This window comes from Helianthus annuus, chromosome 11, assembly GCF_002127325.2.
Source record: "Helianthus annuus cultivar XRQ/B chromosome 11, HanXRQr2.0-SUNRISE, whole genome shotgun sequence".
Lineage (NCBI taxonomy): Eukaryota > Viridiplantae > Streptophyta > Magnoliopsida > Asterales > Asteraceae > Helianthus > Helianthus annuus.
In genome coordinates this window covers 66,921,526-66,931,453 of record NC_035443.2, presented here as the reverse complement: position 1 = coordinate 66,931,453, position 9,928 = coordinate 66,921,526, and the positions used below count along the sequence as shown (strand labels likewise).

The 9,928-nt window shown below is 43.2% G+C and overlaps 1 non-coding gene across 1 annotated transcript; it reads left to right on the top strand.

The window, feature by feature from the left end:
* The first annotated feature begins 8,022 nt into the window (after nt 1-8,022).
* On the top strand, nt 8,023-8,129 carry LOC118484423. The gene has a single exon (XR_004873534.1). It is a non-coding gene; the product is annotated as a small nucleolar RNA R71 (small nucleolar RNA).
* The last annotated feature ends 1,799 nt before the right edge of the window (nt 8,130-9,928 follow it).

The following is a 9,928-nucleotide window of genomic DNA, read 5'->3' as shown; positions in this document are numbered from 1 at the left end:
GGGATGAATAGAATACCGAGATTTGTGCGCTTCGTCCATTAAAATCTTTCACAATTCGGTCCGCTTAGGGATCCAAATTCGGTCCAGAAAATAGAAGATCCCATTCGATTTGCTTACAAGCTGAGCTCCATCGTGATAGATTCTCTCTTTCTTCAATGTGCGTTCATTAAAGCAAGCATGTTGGGCTTCGCGGATGAGGGTTTCGAGATCGTGTTGGGCTTGGGCATTACGAATACTGAGCAAATAACTCCGTCTGCTGAGTGCATCGGCAACGACATTTGCCTTGCCTGGGTGATAACGAATCTCACAGTCGCAATCGCTGAGGAGTTCTACCCATCGGCGTTGACGCATATTGAGTTCTTTCTGATCAAAGATGTGTTGTAAACTCCTGTGATCGGTGAAGATCGTACACTTGGTACCATACAGGTAGTGTTGCCAAATCTTTAATGCAAAAACAACCGCGCCTAGCTCGAGATCATGGGTTGTATAGTTCTTCTCGTGGATTTTGAGCTGTCGAGAAGCGTAAGCTATAACCTTGTCTCGTTGCATGAGGACACAACTAAGACCAAGGTTGGAAGCATCACAGTAGACAATGAAACCGTCGTTCCCATCGGGCAATGTGAGAACAGGAGCATTGCAAAGCTTGTACTTGAGGGTCTGGAAAGCAGACTCTTGTTCAGTTCCCCAAACAAAAGACCTGTCTTTATGAGTAAGGGTGGTAAGCGGCACAGCGATCTTGGAGAATCCTTCGATAAATCGTCGATAATAGCCCGCTAATCCGAGAAAAGAACGGACTTCAGACGGGTTCTTAGGCGTAATCCAACTCTTGACTGCTTCAATCTTTGCGGGATCCACATGGATACCTCGACTATTCACGATGTGACCGAGAAACTGAACCTCTTCTAACCAGAATTCGCACTTGGAGAACTTGGCATAGAGTCGGTTCCCCTGAAGTAACTCGAGAACCAAACGTAGATGTTGCGCGTGTTCGGCTTTCGATTTGGAATAGATCAAGACATCGTCGATGAACACGATGACGAAACGGTCGAGATAAGGCTTACACACACGATTCATCAGATCCATGAAAACCGCGGGTGCGTTGGTTAAACCAAAAGGCATAATAACGAACTAATAGTGGCCGTAACGAGTGCGAAAAGCGGTTTTAGGTATATCTTCTTCCTAAATGCGTAGCTGATGATAGCCTGAGCGTAGATCGATCTTTGAGAAACACGTAGCACCTTGCAGTTGATCAAATAAATCGTCGATGCGTGGTAGGGGGTAACGGTTCTTGATGGTTAACTTATTCAATTCCCGGTAGTCGATACACATCCTGAACGACCCATCCTTCTTTTTGACGAAAAGGACTGGTGCGCCCCAAGGAGATGTGCTCGGGCGAATAAAACCTTTTTCAAGTAATTCCTGGAGTTGATTTGAGAGTTCCCGCATTTCGGATGGCGCGAGTCGATAAGGGGCTTTGGCTACGGGGTTAGCTCTAGGAATGTGGTCAATACAGAAGTCGATATCACGACTTGGGGGTAAGCCTGGGAGATCATCAGGGAACACACTCGGAAACTGACACACAACGGGAACATCGTTTATTCCAAGACTCCCTTTCTTTTCCTTCTCCGCTACTACAATGTTAGCCAAGAAAGCTCCATATTCCTTGCGGAGATACTTGCTAGCTTGGATACATGACATGAGCTTGAGACCTTTCGAAGCAGTTTCGCCATAGACACACAATAAGTCACCATTCGCGAGCGAGAATCGAATCATCTTGGCGAAGCACACAACTTCAGCATGGTTTTTGCGAAGAAAGTCCATGCCTATTATGACGTCAAAACTTCCAAGTTGCATCGGAATGAGGTCGATTGGGAAGATGTGATTGTTGAGCTCGAGGGTACAATCACGAAGAACAGAATTAACGGCGACAGTTCTTCCAGTGGCGACTTCAACTTCGAATGACGAGGGGAGATAAGAGCGTTTACGACTAAGGAGCTTCTCGAATTCAAACGACACAAAGCAGTTATCGGCTCCAGTATCAAACAAACACGATGCATAAATACCATTCACAAGGAACGTACCATTAACCACGTTGTTGTCAGCCTGGGCTTGACGAGCATTGATGTTGAAGGTTCTGGCGCGTGCTGCTTGTTGCTGCTGCTGAGGCTGCTGCTGCTGCTGCTGGGGCTCTTGCTTCACAACCCTGTTCGGGCACATGTTTGCCAAATGGTTAGGGTCACCACATGCAAAGCAGACTCGAGCATTGATCGCGGGTGCCTGAGCCGCTTGTTGGCCTTGCGGGGCTGGGAGTAGAGCTTAATGGGCAGTGGCTTGAACCGGGGCTTCACAAGGACCATAGCGACAATTGGCAGTAAAATGGCCGTATAAATTGCAATGAGCATAGAAACGACAGGCGAGATCCACCGGATGATGATAGAGCATGTCGGGAAGAGCGGGTGGGGACCTGTGTAAGCACGCTTTGCTGGCGGCGCTTGAGTAACTAGTGCTGGTCGATAATGAGACTGCTGTTGGGCCGGTACGGCTTGCAGAGGAGCAGCAGTGGTAGTGACAGCACAGTTCTTGTTGCTAGAGCTGCTGTTGTTATTGTGCTTCTTCCTGCGGCGTGACGACTTAGATGGTTGAGCAGTGGCGGTTTCGGCGGTCGATGCAGTGGTGGCTTGATGCAGAGACTTGGAGGGCTTATCCCGGAAACCAGCTTTTACTCGCTTGTCGTTGATCTCGGCGGCAAACAAGTTTGTCTCTTCAATTGATGATGTTTTCGCGGCGTGAACAAAATCGGCAACACAGTCGGGTAGAGCTCGAATGTACTTCTTGATGGCCATGTCTGACGTATTGACTTGATCGGGACAAATGATGCTGAGCTGTTTAAAGCCAGCAGTTAGGGCTGCGTTATCTCCATCCTTCTGCTTAATGTTCCAAAACTCGTCCTCCAGCTTTTGGCGTTCATGGGGAGGGCAGAATTCGTCCATCATAATGGCTTTCAGCTCTTTCCATGTCAGCTCATAAGCTGCATCATTCCTGCGTTTGTTTCGTTCGGCCGTCCACCAGTCTAGAGCTCGGGACTGGAAGACGCCGGTTGCGGGTACGAAGATTTTCTAGACAGCCGCTTTGGCGTAGAGTGACTTCGATGGAATCAAATCATTGAAACATAGCTGTTGGGCCATCTTCTCCGGTGAATTCCTTTGGTCTGCATGCCTTAAACTGTTTGAAGCTAAAAACAGTCTTGGTAGCATCTTTGGGAGCTTCAGTTCTCGACTCCTCGGAAGATTTGCTGACGTTCTCATAGACATCGCTCACAGCCTTGGCTACTTGTTTGGCGATGATAGCAGCAAGACGTCTATCTCTCTTTTCTTGGCGAGTAAGTGGGGTTCGATATCCGGATGACGACATGGTCTGCAATAGACATCGTCGTAGGTATCAGACACATCAAAATCGAATCTCACCTCACACGTCTACTACTTACTAAAGCTTAGGAACACGTCGAAACACGTATCGCATAAACACATAAGCACATAACCACGGATTCACGCAGTCACAGAAGCACATAAGCACGTAGGCACGTAGTACACAAAGACACATAAACACAGAAGCACATACACATTTAATCACAGATGCAGTCAGAATACAAAAAAACCTATCATTCAAAGCTCGTGTGTCGTTCGTATATATCGGTCGCGCATAGCATATCGAGTAGGATAGTATAATTCGTATTGGCATATCGAGTATAGTATCAGCGTATATCGTAGCATAATGTCGTCTAGATTGTAGCGACTTGTTATCGTTTTGAGATAGGAGAGCAATGCGAGTCGTGTGTGTCGATCGAAGTGATAGCAAAATCGAATAATTTTCCAAAATTTTGAACATGTAAACCGATAAATACATATAACACGCATAAAATCGACAAATTATCAGAGTCAGCAGTTGCGGGTTCAGAATCGAAACACATAAAAATCAAGAATTAGATTGTCTGCGGCTATTAGACATCGACTACCCAAAGCGATTCGACTATTCTCAATAGACTTGTCGTCACATTTCGACTTTCGGGATCGTGTTTCCGCCTCGATTCTTGGGCATTCAGCACGTATTCCCTAGGTCATACTCGTGAGTTCAGGTCGTTGGAGTCCGTCGAGGCCTTGGTGAGATAAATAAAAGTCGGAACAAGTTGTCAAGGTTAGGGTTTCACCCCTAGCTTAGCGACTTCTTCCTTGTTCTTAGTAAAATTGAGGAGATTATTCATCAAAATATGGATTTCACTCCTGATTTGGTATAATCTCCCATTGAACAAGCATTCGTTATTGAAAAAGCATAATGAAGAGATTATTGATAAGTTGATAAAAACAACATTGATCCAACAATTTAGTCGAGAGTTTGCGGTTTTCACACCTAATCTTGACTAAATCGCCTTCTCATTATTGAAAATTCGAGTGCGGTGATGATAAGAATTAACAGGATATATAGCACATAAGCTTGGTCTGTTGGTTCCTAACTATAGTCTAGGTCTCTAAGACTTCGAACCGGACTAGGTCGAGTCTAGCCTAATTCCCTATAGTTATGGCTCTGATACCAATCTGTCACACCTCAACCGATGGCGGAATCATCGGGGCATGGCACTGAGCGAAACAGATTGTCCAGAAGTTTCCACAACAATTATCATTACTATTCAATTTATATAATATGTCCCATACCGTACCTCAATAGGAAACAAATTATTACAGATAACATCTTGTCAAATATTCCGTTCCGACAACTCAGATTTAAATATAAATATTGTTTATCTATGTCTAGAGACTCAAGCTGCAAGATCTACAGACAACTATGCTCTAGACTCTTATTCTAGCTTTGCCTTCCTAGCAGATAAGCATCTTAAACACCTGTTGCATACGTTAAAATAAAGTCAATACATAAAATGTAAAGGTGAGCATACAAGTTTGATATAGCATAATAGAGTTTGAATAATTTACGTATAACCAGCACGTACACAGAGGAAAACGAAGCATGTTGATTATCGACATGGATCTATCGATACCAATGACTGCGGGTTGACTGCCCGAGGCAGTTCGCAATACATGATTACCACCGTAATCCATGCAAGTAATTGTCCTTAACAACCCCCGTGTGAACGGGTGCTGAGTCCAAACTAGAATACTATCGTCGTTAAGGCAGGTAGACAACATTCCACGTGTAAACTTAACAACAAGCATTCATTTAGTCACGCAATACATGCGGTAACGGTTAGCGTTTAAAGTAATTGAGTAGTGTGTTTGATTGGGATTTAGAATAAGTAACGTATGTAACACCCAAAAGTGTTAAAGCAAAAAGGGTTCGAGTATACTCACCGTGATTGATGGATTGAAGGGAGCAGTTGAGAGTAGGGTTAGCCTGAATAGTTCGATAGCATAACGATAAGCAACGCGTAAACGGAAAAACAAGTGTTGGAGGGTCAGACAGCTGGTCGATTGGATGGTTGTCCGATCGGGCGGCTGGCCGTTCGGCTTGACAGTCCGTTCGGACAGCTGTCCGGTCGGTCGGTAGGCCGATCGGATGGCTGTTCGAGTGGATTGTTTCTTCCTTTGAGAAGGATGTGTTTGTGTATGATGGTTCGACTTTTGAAGTTTTCGTTGTAGCATTAGAAAACATTGAAGTATCTTTACCTTTCAGGTCGGTCGATCGGACGGTTGTTCGATCGGCCGGCTAGCCGATCGGTTAGGTACTTCAGCTGACAAGTGCTTAGCAGGGTGTCACCTGATCGGACGACTGTTCGATCGGTTGGCACTCCAGTGCGTTGAACATGTTGAAAATCGATTAAGTGTTGAAGCATAGTATCTCATGATCCGAAGAGTAATTCAAATCGGACAGCTTGACCGATCGATCAGCAGTTCGTTCAATACTAGACTTCATGAAATTGTTTAAGTGAGGGACCATGTGCTAGCCGATCTGATCAGCCTGTTCGTCTAACACTTGGCTGTTCTTGATTGTTTGTCGTCATATCGAAGTATTTTGGCAACGAGTCGAACCATAGAACCCTGGTTCTTACTTGTTCCTCCTGATCGGACAGGAATCACCCAAATCTGGCCGGTGAACTGTTCGGAATGGAGTTTAACGTTTGACCCAAAGTCAGTGAACCTCGTGGATAGAGTCTGAATCTTGAACCGCACAACTACTAGAGTGATTAGTGAATCGGCACAAGCTCCATTTCTATCGGTTTTAAGGTATTGAGTGTAAAAGAGCTGAAAGAAAGTTGGAAAACCATCTTTCAATCCTTTTCACCGTGTAAATGTTTAGATCTATGAAAGATCCTTGTTTGTTTATGTGGAAATCGGCTAGATCCAAGTTATTCTTGGTGGATTGAAGCCAAAACATGAAGTTCTTCAAAAATACCATGATGACATCATCCTAGAACACTTGAATCTTGATGATTTCACAGTTAAAAGTTAAGATTTGAAAGATAGAAAGGTGTAGGAGTGTGTATAGATCAAGAAAGTACAAGATTTAGGATGAAATCTTACCGTAATTGAGAGAAATCTGAGAAAAAGGATGAGAGAACGAGCTGGTCGGCCAGAGCTTTCCAAAAGTGGTAAAGATGACAATGACAAGGGTATTTATAGGATGCCATAAGAGGAAAGTGCTGGCCGATCAGTCAGGCAGCACGATCGGACAGCCTGTCCCAATCGGCTGGGCTGTTCGATCGGCTGAGAGCCTGATCGTTCAGCTGCCTGATTCAAGTGTTCGGTATGACGATTTTTGATATTTCGATTTTGATTGAGGACGATGCGAGTATGATAGAGTTTCCTATTCAAATTACTTTTAATCCCAACCACTATATCTAACATAAAATCATCTATATCTCGCGCTATCTCTTCTCCACCAATTATCATGATTCGATTTCGATTGAGTTTCGATTTCGAGTCGAGTTTCGATTGATTACCACACACAACATGAAGTAAACACGCACAAGTAACACATAGGGCACACACACACACGTATATTAACACCAAAGTTGCATAATTCAAGTTTTCGAGTTCGATGATGATTTGATTAGCTTGATCATTGATTGATTCACTTTATCGCATTGTTACTTCCTATTATTCACAGTCGTAAAGCGGTTCGCGTCGATAAATAAACTTCGATTGATTTGATTGTAATTAATTACTCCACATAATGCAACTATCGTAACATAAATACAAAATAGATTAACTACGGTCAAAGGAGTCAATCTTGACTTTGACTTTGACTTTCGGTTACACGGGGTGTTACAGTTTCGGTATTACTTGGTAACGCGCCTTGCGGTCTCTCGGAAAAATTTTGAGCTAGTTAATTTAAATGTTTTTAAATGTTTTGGATACTAGCTTGTTGATTTCTAAAACTCGATTCCAATTGTTGAAATCAATCCGAGTTTTTCTTTTCGGTGTTGGAGATGAGGCGAGATACGGTATCTTCAAGCCTTTCTCGTCCCCCTTGTTGTTGAGAGAAGTTTTGTGACTCATTTCTTGGTTGTTGAAAGTTTGTTCATTGGTTTAGATTTTGTTGGTTACTACTATTGTCGGGTTCTCTCCAACCAAGGTTAGGGTGGTTACGCCATCCTTGGTTGTAGGTACCCGTTGGAGGACCCGACGACCTAGGTCTATTATCAATGTAGTTTACCGATTCTGTTTGATTATCTACTTCTTTCATATAACTCTAATTTTCATGTGGCCCACCACACCCCTCACAAGCCATTACCGAGGCCGTTTTTGCCATTTCTAGCTTTTTGATTTTTGAAGAAAGGGCCTCGATTTGAGATTGTAAAGAAGTGCTTTCATCAACCTTATGGGCGCCCGGGGCTATAGATTTATTGCCTCGGGGAGTGTGCACTGAAAATTGGTGTGAGCAATTTCCTCAATTTGATTATATATTTCATTTGAGCGACGATTACCTAAAAGTCCCCCGGAGCTAGAGTCAAGTGTTTGTCTTGTGTGTGGCAACAACCCATTATAGAAAGTGGATACTTGTTGCCATACTGCAAGACCGTGATGAGGACACTTTCTTAGTAGCTCATTGAACCTTTCCCAAGTTTCATATAAGGATTCCCCATCCTCTTGTGAATATGTATTAATTTCAGTCATTAATTTAGTCGTTTTAGCAGGAGGGAAATACTTATATAGAAACATTTGGGCTAGTTCATCCCAGGTGTTTACCGAGCCAACTGGGAGGGTATGAGCCAAGCCTTAGCTCGGTCTTTTAGTGAAAATAGAAACATTCGAAGGCGGATGGCGTCGTTTGATGCTCCATTGATAAAAAAGGTATCATATATTTCTAAGAAATTATTAATATGTAGATGGGGATCCTCGTCCGCAAGCCATGGAAGGTTGCGGAGTTTTGAAGCATCTATATCAAATGCGGCCGAAGTTCGAAGTTGTTGGATTTGACATTCGGTGCATTGATAGCGGCGCCGAGATTACCTACGGTGGGTCATAGGTAATCCATGAGGGTACGTTGGTCCGCCATTGGAAGTGGGCCCCCCGAAACTTTCTCTTGGTTTTTAGCTTTAAGTCTTTTTCTTAGAAAGCGTTCGGGTTCGTCTAGGGGTTCTTTTATGTCTCTACTAGAACTGGAGCTCATACACTGCGTAGAAAGTTCAGATGTGGCGCCTTGGTTCCAAGTCCTGCAATAAAAACAAAAAAGAACGTTGGTCAGAAGTTTCACCACGGCCCCGTGCTTAGATGAACACGGCCCGTGGTCGAAGATACAGTGATTATTTTCCGGACCCCTATTACTGGGGAGCTCGAAACGGCCCCGTGTTGCACCGACACGGCCCCGTGCTCAACTCTCTTTAACTCGGAAAATAAAAACTGCCAGTAACAATGCTGGGCACGACTCGTGTCCGACCAGGCACAGCCCGTGCTGAGCTCTGCAGAAGCTGAAAATTTAAGAAAAATCCTAAAAAAAATAGAAAAATTAGAAAAAATGATTAGGCCATTGATTCCTAACTTTCTTAAAATCCTTGTGTCCCCGGCAACGGCGCCAAAAACTTGATGTGCATGTGGTGTTATAGATTTTTATGTATATTTTAAGCCCTTTTTACACTTTAGTCAAGTTTTAAATTTAAAAAACACGATATTTTACTAACACCAAACACACATATGGGCAAGTGCACCCATCGTGAGCGTAGTATAGTGTTGGTAAGATACCGAGGTCGTCCAAGGACACAAGAGCTTTTAATACCGGTTTATCTTCAACGTCTAATCAAAACAAAAGTTTAGAAAAATGTTTTAACATGAAAATGAAAACTAATATGCTGAAAAATAAAAATAAAAATAAAAATAAAAATAAAACAGATAGACAAAATGAATCACTTGGATCCGACTCGCCTTTAGTGTAACCTTTGATTATTTTCGCACTTTTGCACTTTTTAAGAGATTATCTTAGTTATTGTAGTAGGCCCCTCTTTTGAAGGTGACGTTACCCTCAACCCAGTAGTTTGAGTCAGCAATGATACAATCCTAAAGGGTTGGATTATTGAAAGATAATTAATTAAGTTATTAATGCATAATGTGGTAGGCCCCTCTTTTGAAGGTGACGTTACCCTCGACTAAGTAGTCTGAATCAGTAGGGATACAGTTCTAAGTAGCTGGGTTAATATATTAATAGTAGTTTACATATGAGGGGATCAAGGAGTTTGGACCCCTGCCATCCAATACCAGTGGTTATTGAAGGATGTCCTACTAAACTTGACCCAGGTCCTTGCAGGATCTATACACTGAACAAGGCAAGACGCTTAGCAAACCATTCCCTTAACCCCCGACCAGGTAGCCAACATATCATATAGACCGTGGAGATATGAATGGTGTAAATCTTTTATTTTATATAGACAGTAAAATAACGCCAAGACACCACGGACAAATGATAAGGAAGTTTCACCTTCAACATA